Here is a 15,682-nt window from a genome sequence, read left to right as displayed (position 1 = left end):
TTGCACTTTGTTATTTTAGCTATACAATATTTATTCTATTTCACACTTTCTTATTCTTCCAACGTTCTGATTTGTTTTTCTTTCTTTTGTCGTAACTCCAGGTTATGAGCCGAGGGAACTCTTCAATATTTGTTGTAGGTGATCCTGAACTTGAACGAACATTTCATACAAGGGGTAAAGAAATTATGCAAGAACAGACAAATCATGTTGAGGTAGAAAGTGAAGGGTCAGATATAGAAGAAAAAAATGGGCAATAGAGGACACTGTCTGATTATGCCAGACCAGCAGTTCTTGGCACACTATCTAACATTATGCGGCCACCGATCACAGCTTAGAATTATGAGCTTAAGCTAGTATTCATCCAAATGTTACAGCAGCTGGCACAATTTAATGGTTTGGCCGATGAGGATCCAGTCAATCACATAGAAAACTTCTTGGAAGTGTGCGACATGCTCAAGATCAATGGTGTTACGGATGATGCTAACAAGTTGAGGGCCGCCCCATTTTCCTTGAAACGGAAAGTGAAGCAATGGCTATATTCATTACCTAAAGCATATTTCACTACATGGGAGGAGATGGTAGAAGCTTTTCTTGCCCGATATTTCCCTCTCAGAAAATTTACAAAGCTTAGGAATGAAATATCCTCTTTTGTGGAAACAGAATTGGAATCTCTATTTGAGACATGGGATAGGTTCAAGGAGCTCCTACGGAAATGTCCTCAACATCGGTTCCCCGAGTAGATGATCATTCAGACTTTCTATAATTGGTTGAATCTGAGCACAAGATAGTTACTTGATGCTATAGCAGGAGGCACCTTTGGGAATAAGACCACGGAAGAAGCCAGGCTTCTCATTGAAGAAATGGCTATGAAGAGCTATTAATAGAACACAAGAGACAGAAAGAACATAGCTTTACTTCATGTGATTGACGTAGTTACTTCATCGGCGGCCCAAGTGGAGTCTTTGAGCAAGAAGTTAGAGCTATTAGAGTGGCGGGCGTGACTAGTTGCATAGGCTGTGGGGAAGGACATGCTCCATCTGTTTGCCCTACTTCTATTGGTGGTACATCCTCAGTAGAAAAAGTGGAATTTGTGGGTAATGCAATGAGAAACCAAGGCAATCTATATAGCAACACCTACAATTCAGGTTGGTGAAGGCACCCAAATCTTCATGGAGTAATTAAGAGCAACAGAAGATAATGGCACCACCACGGTTTCCAACAACAATAACAAGCCCCAAATATGGAGAACCGAGTTTCAGGGTTGGAAAACCGAATGACCGATCTAGAGAAGCTTTAACCAAGTTCATTCATTTGTCAGATATATGATTTCAATCGGTTGAAGCCACACTTCGCAACCACACCGTGTCATTGCACAATTTGGAGAGTCAAGTGGGGTAAATTGCGAAATCGTTATCGGAGAGACCTCAAGGAAGCTTGCCGAGTAACACCGAAACTAATCGGAGAGAACATGTGAATGCGATCACTTTGAGAAGTGGTCATAGGGTTGAGGGTAGGCTTCTAAGCGAGAAGACCAATGCTGAAGCATCCGAGATTGTAGAGGTTGAGGAGAGAGCCAACAAAGGGAAGAAGATGGTATCCCCACCTTACAAGCCAAGAATTTCTTATTCTTTAAGATTGAAGAATGACCAAAATGATGAACAATATAAGAAGTTCTTGGGTCTATTCAAGCAGTTGCACATTAATATCACATTTGTGGAGGCATTGTCTCATATGCTTCGCTATGCAAAGTTTCTTAAGGACCTCTTAACCAACAAGAGGAAGTTAGAGGAGACTGCATCTGTGATCCTAGATGTTTCATGTTTGGCGGTGTTACAAAAGAATTTGCCAAACAAGAAGAAGTACCCCAGAAGTTTCACATTCCGTGCAAACGTCATTCCTTATACATTCTTCCAAAAGTTAGGCTTGGGAGAGCCTAGTCCCACTCGGATGACATTACAATTGGCAGACCAAACGGTTAGACATCCAAGGGGCATCATCGAAGACGTACTTGTGAAGGTTAACAAGTACATATTTCCTATGGACTTTGCAGTGTTGGATGTTGATGAGGATATCGATGTCCCGCTAATACATGGGAGGCCATTCTTGCGCACTTCTAAGGTTCTCATTGGCATGGACGGCGGGGAGTTGACTTTAAGAGTTGGGGATGACAAGCTTACAGATTACCTCGCCGAAGCCATGAGCCATTCTAGACTTTGATGATACTCTTCACTTTCTTGACACTACTGATGAATTAATAGATGAATATATGCAGGAAATGATGCATCTAGACCCATATAAAAGGGTGCTAGACCAAGAAGTGGAGATTGAAGAAGTCATGATGCTTGGTCTAGAGGACAAGGTACAACCTACCCCAGGGATCATGAAGAAGATGCTCCATAAGATGAAGTGTACAAGAAGACATCACAAGAAATGCCCTAAAGCTAATGCGGATGAGCAAGAATGGAGTAAGGGTAATGAACCCTTGTGCGGTAACAAACTTGATAACTCGCTTACTACTTTCAAAAGACTATGTTCATCATGATTACAAGTCATGGGTAAGAGGGAAACCTTTACCTATGAGCCCCCATGAGGTAAGGTCAGGTACATCATGCTAAGTGACGTTGAACAAGCCCTTCTGGGGAGATAACCCAAGTCCTTACTGTTTTTCCAGGTATTAGATAGTGTTTCATAAATAAGAGTGTTGGTGTCTTGATCTTTTACATCCTATTGATGCGATTTTCTTGTGGATTGTTGGTGTTATCATGTTCTTAATTGTGTGTGGCGAATTTTTCTTGGTCGTTCGAGCACTTTTTCATGATTCTCTGGTTACTTTCCCATAATATAGGTAGGCTCTGTATGTGTATAAGTGTGCAAAAAGTTTTTATAGGGTCTATAATTTTTCCTAAGTCTTCTAGAGAAGACACACGGCCATGTGGAAATTCCACACGGGCATGTGTTTTCGTTCAGAGCTCATCCCGAGAGGACACAAGGGTGTGTGATTGCCCCTGTGAATGACCTTATTATGGTCACATGCTCATGTGTAATTTCCACATGGGCGTGTGTTTCTTTACATATGTTTAGAGCTTAATCCTGAGAAGACACAAAGGCGTGTGTCTACCCCTGTGTCTGACCTTGTAAACTGCACACGGGCATAGGGAATCTCCACACGCCCGTGTGAAACTCTGTAGAGAAAATCCCCTCTATCGTGGGAAGATACAAGGATGTGCGAATGCCCCTATGAAGGGCCTTGTGAAGGTACACAACCATGTGCAATTTTCACATAGGCGTGTGAAACACTTAGAGAAATTCTCGTGTGGACAAAGCAACCACAGGAGCGTGTGGGTGCCCCTGTGGCTCGGGTATACGGGCGTGGGTAATTTCCACATCCCCATGTGGATGCATTCAGAGTCAAAAAGTGCTATCCCGAGAGCACCCAAGGGTGTGTGTCTACCCTTGTGAAGCTCCCCTGTGGAGTCACACAGGCGTGGATAATTTCCACATGCCCGTGTGGATGTACAGAATTCAAAAGGCCTTGATTTCTCTTTATAAATCTTGTTCACCTTTTCATTTTCACACTCCCAAACACTTTGAGAACGCATCCTTGCACTCTCCTGACCTTGCACCTTCATTTTAGAGAGATTTCACTCGAGTTTTCCAGCCGATTTCAAGGTTTTTATCTTCATCTTGTTAGTAAACACTTATTCTCTCTTTTCTTCATCATACTTGATTTTATTCAATTAAAACTGTTGAATGTGCTTTGTTTTAATGTTTAAATGAGGAATGTATGCTTTAGAAGCATTTTAGAATGAATTTATGATGTATTTTGTAGCGTATTACATAGTGGCCGTGCGGGTTTCACGCCCCGTGGATCCACACGAGCGTGTGGAATTTCCACATGACCTTGTGGATTTCTGCAGAATTGTTATTTTGAATAAATTTGATCGATTTCTTTTCAATTCTTGTAGATATGGCCCCAAAACAATGAAAGTGGCCAGCAAACATCCATGCGAGCCCTCACCTGAGCTGGAACAGATGGAGTTTGTGATACTGGAGCACCAGGCTCAGTTTGAGAGACTATTGAAACTCAAGTTTAGACAAACTCGATTTCCGGACTTGAGTGCACTTAGAGAGGTTTAGCTCGCAGATGATATGGCCGATGAGGTTGATAATCTATTGTCAGTGGGTAGCTGGAGGAGATTACTATCTATTCACCCGCCAGCTATCCGTATGTTGACGCTGGAGGTATTATCGTCATTCGAGTTTGAGTGGTCTTACAGTAGTTTCGATAGCTTTGACATGATATAGTTTAAAGCATTTGGATATCACTATAGTATGAGCATCACACAGTTCTTGATTTGGTTATGGTTATACGACGAGGACTTTACTACCATAGAGGAGTACAAGCAGCTTCCTAGAGAGTACCCAGGTAGCTTGACTCCTCAGCGCTTGTATCGAGTATTATGCAGCAATAGTCAGTATGAGCCGGGGGTGTCAAAGGCTACTTGTCTATCTCGGTCGAGCTACAGATACATTCAAGCCATCCTAAGCAGATCAGTGAATGGTCACGGTGATAGTTTAGGTGTTCAGAGTTGATAGGAGCTTCTCTACTTGTATTCCATGATATAGAGCCATCCGATTCATCTTGGCCATATACTAGCAGAGTTCCTGAGGCATCAGGGTCAATATGTCAGGATCGGAGTGCTTTTCTCTGGTTCCTGTATTACTAGATTCATCATGGGGATGGGTCTGCGGGATGCTATTAGAGGGATGAGAAGACGATCATACCTACCTCCTGGGTATAGAGACAATGAGATAGATGGGTATACTATACAGGTATCGACAGGGAGTGTATGTACTGATTACACTTGCCCCAGAGATAGCCGAGGGAGGAGATGATGTTGCAGAGGGTTAACAGCCGGCGCAGGAGCCCCAGGCTGATGATAAGTACTTGTGCGATATGAATGCGAAGCGTTCATTCCTTATGTTGAGCATTACTTTTCTCAGGTTTTTACATTAATATGTGTGTTTTTATGTTACTTTTACGCAGGTAGGGCTGTGAGGCCGAGTATGAAGGAAATAGGCCAATGTGGATCATAATGCACTTATTTTAGAGGAGATCTTGCTAAAGTTCAAATGCGAAGAACTAGGACATGTGTGAGATGCTAGAGTGTGTGCCAACCTCCTCACATTCGAGTGAGCACATCCAATTGGAGGGGCACAAAGGCAGTCACACTCGAGCATTCCGTCTTATGCATACAAGAACAGGAGCTCTACCAACATATATATCATTGAAGAAGCAAGTGATTCATGACGTGAACGTGTGCCCGTTTGCGTTACCCCGATGAAAGTATGGAATTGGGAAGTTATTCAGGTCGAAGTCTGTAGCAGAGCAATGTAGCAACATTGTAGCAAGTACTGTAGCAGCACTGTTCACAACCGGCCGAGAAACCAGAGAAACATAGAATCCATAAGGGCGTGTGGAAATTATCCATGCCCGTGTGGAAATTCCGCACGGGCGCGTGTATCATCCACGCCCGTGGAGTTGCCCGATTCCAGCCCTATTTAAAGCCGATTCAGCACCGATTTTGGTATTCTTTTCTCCATCTTTTTCCCAACTTGCGAGAGGGTGTCGGCTAGGGTTTCGAGGGATATTGGCCAAGGTTTTGGAGAGGTTCTATAGCTCTGACATCGTGATTCCATTAGGAAGAAGGTTGGTAGGGGAGCTTCGATCGAGGCGTATCCTATACCGGACGAAGGAATCCTTGGACGACGAGAAGAGGACTTTCCACAAGACCATCGACCATACAGGGGGTTTCTTTATGGATTTATTGCTTTTACATTCGATTTCTTTGATTATACTTAGCTCCATGGATAGCTAAACCCCTAGTGGGTACTTGGGTGATTGTGAACCCTAGGATGTATTCGCTTCATTGAACTTCTTTATTATGCTGTCAATAAATTGATGTGTATTGTGAGTTCCAACCTTGAATGCTTGATTGTATGAACATTTCCCCTAGAGTGACACTAGGGTTGAGAGTTTTTGTTGGTAACCTTGTGAGTGAGTGACACACCACGAGCGTTAGATAAAGCTAGGTTGGAGAGGGTTGAGAGGATGAGTCGAGAGGTACAGGAGCTTCTCCTTTCCCCTCCGACGTGATAGATTCTACCTCCGTTCCTCGAGTTCTTTGCGAGCATAATAGAGTGAATGGTCTAAGGGATGAACCTCCGCTGGGGCCTAGTTACGCGTGCAATGGAGTGAAGCGTTGAGATGATCTTAGTATCTAGGGCTTAATTGTGGCTAGGGACCTTCCGCCTGGACCAAAGAGTTAGGTCTAAATCTAGGAAGAGATTTATCACTTGGAATCCCTAGAGCTCATTGCAACTCTATGCGAGTGCGAGGTGTTGAGATTGTTCGATTTCTCCTCCGGGACATGTATAGAGTTAGGCATAGTTGACCTTAGATTTGGGACTATGTATGTAAGGATTTCTACGACTCACCATTGCATTGATTAGGAAGCATAATAGAGAGTTCTTGCACTTGAAGCGATTATCCTAGGTAAAGCATCATCCGAGTACCCCATCTTTATCGATTGCCTTGCCTCCTCCTTACGTTTCCTCTCTTACTTGTTGCTTTTAATTTCTGAGAATTGAATCAATACCACACTTATCATTGTTGATACTCCACATAGCTAAGAATCGAATTAAGTGTCTTTACTCCCTACTCCCTATGGATTCGACCCCGCACACCCGGGATTATTACTTTGACAAACCTGTGCACTTGCGGGATATACGCAAGGCGACCTTGTCAAGTTTTTGGCGCTGTTGCCGGGGAGCTAGGGGTTTAGAGATACTTTGCACTTTGTTTTCTTAGCTATTTCACCACACAGTCTAATTCATATCTTCTTATTCTATCATCAGTCTGATTTTCTTTTTCTTTATTTTTGGTGTAGCCCCAGGTTATGACCCGAGGGAATCCATCAATATTGATTGAAGGAGACCCTGAGCTTGAACGTAGAAGGACCTGATTTGGAAGTAGAAGGATCTAAAAACGTGGCAGAACAAAATGAGCAACAATGAACACTATTCGATTATGCCAGACCTTCAGTGTTGGGGACACAATCGAGTATTGTGCGTCCCCCAATTACAGCTCAAAACTTCGAGCTAAAGCAGGCATTCATCCATTTGCTACAGCAGTCTGCACAATTCAACGGTTTGGCCGATGAGGATCCAAACAGTCACATAGAGAGCTTCCTCGAGGTGTGTGACATGCTGAAGATAAATGGTGTGACAGATGATGCCATCAAATTGAGAGCCTTCCCATTTCCTTAAAGGGGAAAGCGAAGCAGTGGCTACACTCATTACCTAGAGCATCAATTATTACATGGGAGGAGATGGTAGAAGCTTTTCTAGCCCGTTATTTTCCTCCCGGAAAGTCAGCAAAGCTTAGGAATGAGATCTCATCCTTTATGCAGCTGAAATTGGAGTCTCTATTTGAGACATGGGAAAGGTTCAAGGAACTCCTGCGAAAGTGTCCGCAACACGGATTCCCGGAGTGGATGATTGTTCAAACCTTCTACAATGGTTTGAACTCGAGTACAAGGCAACTCTTGGATGCGGCGGCAGGAGGTACCTTAGGTAGCAAAACCCCGATGAAGCACGTCAATTGATTGAAGAAATGGGGTTAAATAGCTACCAGTAGAACGCTAGGGAGAAGAAAAAGGTGGCCGGTCTTCATGAAATTGATGCGGTAACTTCATTGCCGGCCCAAGTGGAGAGTTTGAGTAAGAAGCTAGATGTTATAGCTTCGAATAGAGTTGCGGCCATGACCAATTGCACCGGTTGTGGTGGAGGACATGCTCCCTCCGATTGTCCAATCGTCATAGGTGATGTTTCTTCAGTTGAGAATGTTGACTTTGTAGGTAATGGCATGAGACCTCAAGGGAATCCATACAGCAACACCTACAATTCAGGTTGGAAGAATCACCCAAACTTTTGATGGAGTAATCAAGGACCACAAAAGACCATGGGGCCATCGGGGTTCCAACAACAATAACAAGCCCCTCAAGTGGAAAACAGGATTTCAGGCTTGGAAACCCGAATGACAGATTTGGAGAAGCACTTGGCTAGATTTGTTCAATCGGCAAATACAAGGTTTGAATCAGTCGAGGCTACACTTCAAAATCACACCGCCTCCTTGCACAATCTTGAAAATCAACTGGGGCAAATTGCGAAATCTCTTTCCAAAAGGCCACATGGAAGTTTACCAAGCAACACGGAAACCAACCCTATAGAACATGTGAAGGCGATCACTTTGAGAAGTGATCGTGAGGTTGAGGAGAGGCTTCAGAGTGAGATGCCGAAAGAACACGCACCCGAGGTTATAGAGGTTGAGGAGGGAGCAAACAAAGAGAAAGAGGTGGCACCCCCACCTTTCAAGCCAAGAATCCCTTATCCCTCTAGATTGAAGAATGACCAAGGGGATGAACAGTATAAGAAGTTCCTGAGTTTGTTCAAGCAACTCCACATCAACATTCCTTTTGTTGAGGCTTTGGCTCAAATGCCTAAGTATGCGAAGTTCCTGAAAGTCCTATTGAATAACAAGAGGAAATTGGAGGAGAGTGCTTCAGTGGTGCTTGATGCTTCATGCTCGGTGGTGTTGCAAAAGAACATGCCAAACAAGAAGAAGGACCCGGGAAGTTTCATTATTCCGTGTAACATCGGCAACTTAGGTGAGGAAATGGCATTGGCGGATTCAGTGGCAAGTATTAACGTCATGCCATATACTTTCTTCCAAAAGCTAGGTTTGGGTGAGCCTAGGCCTACTCGGATGACTTTACAATTGGCGGACCGAATGGTACGACATCCTAGAGGCATCATTGAAGACGTTCTTGTCAAGGTGGACAAGTACATTTTTCCGGTTGACTTTGTTGTGCCAGATGTCGACGAGGATGCAGATGTACCCTTGATACTTGGGAGACCTTTCTTGCGGACTTCCAAAGCATTGATTGACATGGACGGCGGAGAGCTCACATTGAGAGTCGGAGACGATAAGCTCACTTACCGCCTTGCTAAAGCCATGCGGCATTCTCTCGATTTTGATGACACTTTGTATTTTCTAGACACTAATGATGAGATTGTTGATGAATATATACAGGAATTGTTCAACCCGTATCCGTATGAAGGTTTGTTCGACCAAGAGGAGAGCAATGAAGAAGTAATGATGCTTGGTTCGAATTGAGAGGAAACATTTACCCCTGGGATCTTGAAGAATGTGCTCCAGAAAATGAAGAGGGCTAGGAGATGCCACCGAAAATGCCACAAGACTGTTGGAGACGTACATAAGCCAAGGAAGTTGGACCAACGATTGCTAGGTGGTCCGAAGCCCGATAGTACACCCTCTACCCTCAAGAGACTTTGCTCATCATGCTTTCAAGTTATGGGTAAGAGGGCAATCTTCATTCATGAACCCCCGTGAGGTAAGAAAGATACGTCAAGCTTAGTGACGTTAAACAAGCGCTTCTTGGGAGGCAACCCAAGTGTTTACTGTTTTCGTACCTTTTAGTTTAGTTTGTTTGCATGAATAAATTGTTAAGTGTTGGTGTTTCAATTGTTGAGTGCTTGTGTTGCGATTTTATTGTGGGTTTTTAAAAGAATTCATTGTGTGTTTTGTTGCGAATTGGTGAAGTTTGGTCATTTGAGATCTATTTCATGTTTTTATCTGGTAAATTTTGAATAATAGACAGGCTCTGAGTGTGTAGACATGTTCAGACTAGTTCTGCAAAGCCTACAGGTTTTACTAAGTCATTCAGAGAAAACACACGGGCGTGTGGAATTTCCGCACGCCCGTGGATGTGTACTGTGAACTCAACCAGAGAGGTCACAGGGGCGTGCGGCCGCCCCTTTGGATGACCATGCGACTGGCGCACGCCCGTGGGTAATTTCCGCACGGGCGTGTGCCTTCCTGCAGTGTTGGGCAGATTTTCCCGAGAACACACAGGGGCGTGGACTCGCCACTGTGGGTGACCTTGTGAACCACAAACGGGCGTGGGTAATTTCCGCACGCCCTTACGAAACTCTGTAGGTTGCTCCCTCCATCCCGAGAAAACACAGGGGTGTGCGGCTGCCCCTGTGAGTTGGGCATGTGAATGTCCACGCCCGTGGGGAATTTCCGCACGGGCGCGTGGAAGACTTGATATTTTTCTCGGATGTCTGTGGAAGCCACAGGGGCTTGCGCTCTACCCGTGAGTCCGGGCGCACGGGCGTGATATTTTTTTTGCACGCCTGGGAGATCGCTCTAAGTCGGTGAGAGTTTTTTTCCGAGAGCGCATGGGCGTGCATACACCCTCGTGGAGCTTTTTGAAGTGAGGCGCACGCGTGGGGAATTTCCACACGCCCGTGTGGATGCACAGAATGTCAAAAGTCATGAGTTCTATTTAAAAGAGGATGATTTCTCTCCCTCCTCACAACTCCTTTTCACTTGAAAACACTCTCACACTACTCTCCGAGTCCATAGCGTCGCTTAGTGGGATTATAGTGAAGTTTTCCGGCCGGCTCTTCATTTTCTTACTCCTCCTCGTTAGTAAATCCTTTTTCATCATCTTCTTCATCAATTCATGATTTCTATTGATTAATCTGGTTAATAATGCTTCGTTTCTTCAACTGGAACAATGATTTATATTTAGAATGAAGTTAGAGATATTATTGAGTTGTATTTTTGGATTGTTGATTCCTGGCCTTGCGGTTCTCATGACCGTGTGGATTTCTGCAGTATTGTTTTTTCAACTTGTTTTACTAATTTTGTTTAAATTTGGTAGATCATGGCACCTAGGTCAAAGAAGCAAGCTGTTAAGACGCCACGTGAGTCATCCTCTGAGCCCGAGGCTATGCGATTTGTGATTCCTGAACATCAGGTCCGTTATGAGCGATTGTCGAGACTCCATTTCGGACAGACTTGATTTCTGGATGCCACTATACTGCGGAAGCTTCAGCAGGGTCATGAGTTCGCTAATGAGATCGAGGATCTAGTTTCAGAAGGCTGTTGGCGGCAGTTGCTGACTATTAGAGAGCCAGCAATCCGAGAGTTTACACTGGAGCGTATGTGAGCTTCGACAGTTTTGGCACCATTCAGTTCAGAGTATTTGGACGCCACCATAGCTTGAGCTTTACGCAGTTTTCTGTACTACTTGGCCTATACGAGGAGGTATTCACAGCTACATAGGAGTATGCATAGTTACCTACTGATTATCCTGGAACCTTGACCCCGCAGAGAGTTTACAGAGTGCTATGTGGTCAAGGTCAGTACGAGCCGGGGGTGTCCAAGGCCACATGCCTTTCCCGACCTGCCTACAGATATTTGCACGCTATCATGAGTAGGTCGGTGAATGGTCGTGGCGAGAGTACTGGTGTCTTGAGCCGCCGGAGTTGCTCGCATTTGTACTCAATGGTAGAGCGCTGCATCGATCCACTTAGGGCACATCCTCGGCCGATTACATCGACATCGGGGACGTGATGCTAGACTGGGAGCGATCTTCTCAGGCCCTTACATTACGAGATTAGTGCTGGGTATGGGTCTCTTGGATTTGATTCGGGGGCCGAGAAGATGAGTGTACCCACTCCCCTGGGTCTAGAGACGATGCGGTTGATGGGCATGATCCGCAGGGTTCGGACAAAGGTTTTTGCGTTAGTCCTACCATCCCCAGAGATAGCTGAGGATGACGGTGATGACGCTGGAGCATCTCAGCCCACCCCCGAGCCTCAGCCTGCATCGATGGAGACTGAGGCACCTCCAATGGCCGAGGAACCACCCCCAGTGCGTATGTTTTCAACATCTCGAGCCAATGATCGCTTTGAGAGGCTCGAGAATGCTATAGGAGTGGTCCGAGCTGAGGTTGCCGAGATTAGCGCTACGCAGGCTACTCAGTACACAGAGTTCATGGCACGTTTTGACATATTACAGCAGATCCTAGAGCGAAACATTGCCTCATCATTTGTCCTGCAGCCGAGTACTCTTCAGCCCCCTCGGCTCTCCAAAGACCTCCATCCTCGACCTCAAAGACCGGAGGACCCGCTATATGCTTCCACTTCAAGAAGAAGCAGCAATGAGCCCCGAGAGCGACTCCCGACACTTGACCTTTCTTTTATTTTCATGCATTTTATTTTCTCTTATTTTCTTGTTTTTAGACTTGTTCACTCAGAAAGGATTTTCCTTCTGAATTTATGTTATTTTGCATTATCGAGTTGTATTCATTGCTTCTTCTTTTATACACTCGAGTTATTTTTGTTTTTCTTGAGCTTCACTGAACCCCCTCGTGTATGCGTGCATATGGTCTTGTCTTCCTGGAAATTGAGACTTAGTCATGGGCACGGTCAAGGTGCTTTGGCACTTGGCCGTGTGAGCTTCACAACCCGTTGGAACACTACTCCCATGGAATTTGCTTCATCAAATGCAACACTAGGAGTCAGGGGAGTATTGTTTTGATTGCTTCTCCCACATCTATTTTTGAATGATATATTTTCAGTGACCTTGCATGAGTACATTGAGGATAATGTAAAACTTAAGTGTGGGGGGAGTTTCATAGTGCACACATCTTTTCTATTGTTCTTGATTGTTATATGCTCACATAGCCAATGGCGGTTCACCTTAGTTGCAATGTTTGTATTCTTATGTCTAGGAGAATTGTTAACATTGAATGTTTTCATGCTCTAGTTCTTGCTTGAATTTTTAGGAATTTTCGCCCGATTTACACTTAGTGCACTACTCACTCTTTGAACTCTATTGGAAACTCATGTTTGATGTTAAAGGGACTAGTTAGGTTTACTTCTTTTGCTAAATTGATAAAAAAAAAAATGGAAAATGAAAAGAAGGAACAAAATAGTTTTGTTGTTTATTTGTGTTCGTTGGGTGGAAAGAGCTACCACCTATGAAGTTTGAAGCTACTCTCACAAGTCGGATACTAGTTATGCCCTAATGAGAGAAAGAGCTATCTCATAGGATGAGTGAAAGCTACCACTCGGGTAGAAAGAGCTACCACCTCGAAAGTGTGAAAGCCACCTTAGCGGCCGCTTTGGAAAGGGCTACCTTAGAGGATGTGTGAATCTATTACCATTGTTTAAAATTTTTATCACTTTTGTAAATAAGTCCCTTGTACTTAGAACTTTGAGGAGTATAACTTGGGTTGTTTTGAGTGAGTTCACACACTTACACGGAATTTGGGTTTGTTGTCCTTTTTGATTCAAGTTTTTAGCTAGAGCATTGATTTTTCGTATTTAGTGTTGAAATTTTTCTTACTTGTAGAATGCTATCTTTGTATACTTTGGTGAACCTAAGGCCAAGCACTTTCAATATTTTCTTCATTGATGCACAGAATGTTTAATTTTTGCTTGAGGACAAGCAAAAGCTTAAGTATGGGTGAGTTTGATAAGTGCTTGTGCGATATGAATGCGAAGCGTTCATTCCTTATGTTGAGCATTACTTTTCTCAGGTTTTTACATTAATATGTGTGTTTTTATGTTACTTTTACGCAGGTAGGGCTATGAGTCCAAGTATGAAGGAAATAGGCCAATGTGGATCATAATGCACTTATTTTGGAGGAGATCTTGCTAAAGTTCAAAAGCGAAGACATAGGACAGGTGTGAGATGCTAGAGTGTGTGCCAACCTCCTCGCATTGGAGTGAGCACATCCAATTGGAGGGGCATAAAGGCAGTCACACTCGAGCATTCCTTCTTATGCATACAAGAATAGGAGCTCCACCAACATATATATCATTGAAGAAGCAAGTGATTCATGATGTGAACGTGTGCCCGCTTATGCTACTCCCCGATGAAAGTATCGAATTGGGAAGTTATTCGTGTCAAGATCGTAGCGAGCAATGTAGCAACAATGCAGTAGCATCGAGCAAAGACTGCTCACACCTGCCGAGAAACCAGAGAAACATAGAATCCATATGGGCATTGGAAATTATCCACGTCCGTGTGGAAATTCCGCACGGGCGCGTGTATCGTCCACGCCCGTGGAGTTGCCCGATTCCAGCACTATTTAAAGCCGATTCATCCCCGATTTTGGTATTCTTTTCTCCATCTTTTCCCCAACTTGCGAGAGGGCGTTGGCTAGGGTTTCGAGCGGTATTGGCCAAGGTTTTGGAGAGGTTCTACGGCTCCAACATTGTGATTCCATTACGAAGAAGGTTGGTAGGGGAGCTTCGATCGAGGCGTATCCTATACCGGACGAAAGAATCCTTGGACGACGAGTAGAGGACTTTCCACAAGACCATCGACACGACCATCGAGGGGGTTTCTTCATGGATTCATTGTTTTTACATTCGATTTCTTTGATTGTACTTAGCTCCATGGAGAGCTAAACCCCTAGTGGGTACTTGGGTGATTGTGAACCCTAGGATGCATTCAATTCATTGAACTTCTTTATTATGCTTTAAATAAATTAATGTTTATTGTTAGTTCCAACCTGGAATGCTTGATTGTATGAACATTTCCCCTAGAGTGACACAAGGGTTGAGAGTTCTTGTTGGTAACCTTGTGAGTGAGTGACACACCACGAGCGTTAGACAAAGCTAGGTTGGAGAGGGTTGTGAGGGTGAGTCGAGAGGTACAGGAGCATCCCCTTTCCCCTCCGACGTGATAGATTCTACCTCCGTTCCTCGAGTTCTATGGGATGAACCTCCGCTGGGGCCTAGTTGCGCATGCAATGGAGTGAAGCGTTGAGATGATCTTAGTATCTAGAGCTTAATTGTGGCTAGGGACCTTCCGCCTGGACCAAAGGGTTAGGTCTAAATCTAGGAAGAGATTTATCACTTGGAATCCCTAGAGCTCATTGCAACTCTATGCGAGTGCGAGGTGTTGAGATTGTTTGATTTCTCCTCCGGGACATGTATAGAGTTAGGCATAGTTGACCTTAGATTTGGGACTATGTATGTAAGGATTTCCACGACTCACAATTGCATTGATTAAGAAGCATAATAGAGAGTTCTTGCACTTGAAGCAATTATCCTAGGTGAAGCATCATCCGAGTACCCCATCTTTATCGATTGCCTTGCCTCCTCCTTACTTTTGCTCTCTTACTTGTTGCTTTTAATTTCTGAGAATTGAATCATTACCACACTTATCATTGTTGATACTCCATATAGCTAAGAATCGAATTAAGTGTCTTTACTCCCTACTCCTTGTGGATTCGACCCCGCTCACCCGGGATTATTACTTCGGCAAACCCGTGCACTTGTTGGATATACGCAAGGGGACCTTGTCACCTGAGCAAATAGAGACAGAGAAGCCCCTGTTGCATAGGAGCCACCTCCAGTGTGCTTGTTTTCTATGTCTCGAGCTGATGATCATTATGAGAGACTGATAAGTGTCTAAATGTAAATGTTTCATGTATATATCGTGTTGACTTTGCAAGTATTTTGTGAGGTTTGATGCCCGTTTTGCACTTAATCGTCTACTATTTGCTTTGTAGGGCATAAGGAAGCCATAGAGAACAAGAATATATCATTTGGGTGAAAAGAGAAGAAAACATGAATTTCATACTACCCAGTATGGGGGCCGATGCACTCGTGAAAGCAAATAAATGATTCGTAGTGTCTCGTCTGCATTTCTATACTACTCAAGATATGGGGGCCGTATGGAGGCCGATGTACTTTCGTGATGGAATGCTAATCTAGGGTTTTTGAA

General features: G+C 44.1%; 2 non-coding genes across 2 annotated transcripts; both read right to left on the bottom strand.

Moving 5' to 3' along the window:
• Positions 1–623: 623 nt before the first annotated feature.
• LOC120257162 lies at positions 624–730 on the bottom strand. Its single transcript, XR_005535552.1, has one exon. It is a non-coding gene; the product is annotated as a small nucleolar RNA R71 (small nucleolar RNA).
• Positions 731–7,439: 6,709 nt separating this feature from the next.
• LOC120257161 lies at positions 7,440–7,546 on the bottom strand. The gene has a single exon (XR_005535551.1). It is a non-coding gene; the product is annotated as a small nucleolar RNA R71 (small nucleolar RNA).
• Between the last annotated feature and the right edge of the window lie 8,136 nt (positions 7,547–15,682).

The sequence above is a fragment of the Dioscorea cayenensis genome, unplaced genomic scaffold, assembly GCF_009730915.1.
Source record: "Dioscorea cayenensis subsp. rotundata cultivar TDr96_F1 unplaced genomic scaffold, TDr96_F1_v2_PseudoChromosome.rev07_lg8_w22 25.fasta BLBR01001919.1, whole genome shotgun sequence".
Taxonomy (NCBI): domain Eukaryota; kingdom Viridiplantae; phylum Streptophyta; class Magnoliopsida; order Dioscoreales; family Dioscoreaceae; genus Dioscorea; species Dioscorea cayenensis.
Note: the sequence above shows the minus strand (reverse complement) of the source record. Positions and strands in the feature narration are given on the sequence as shown.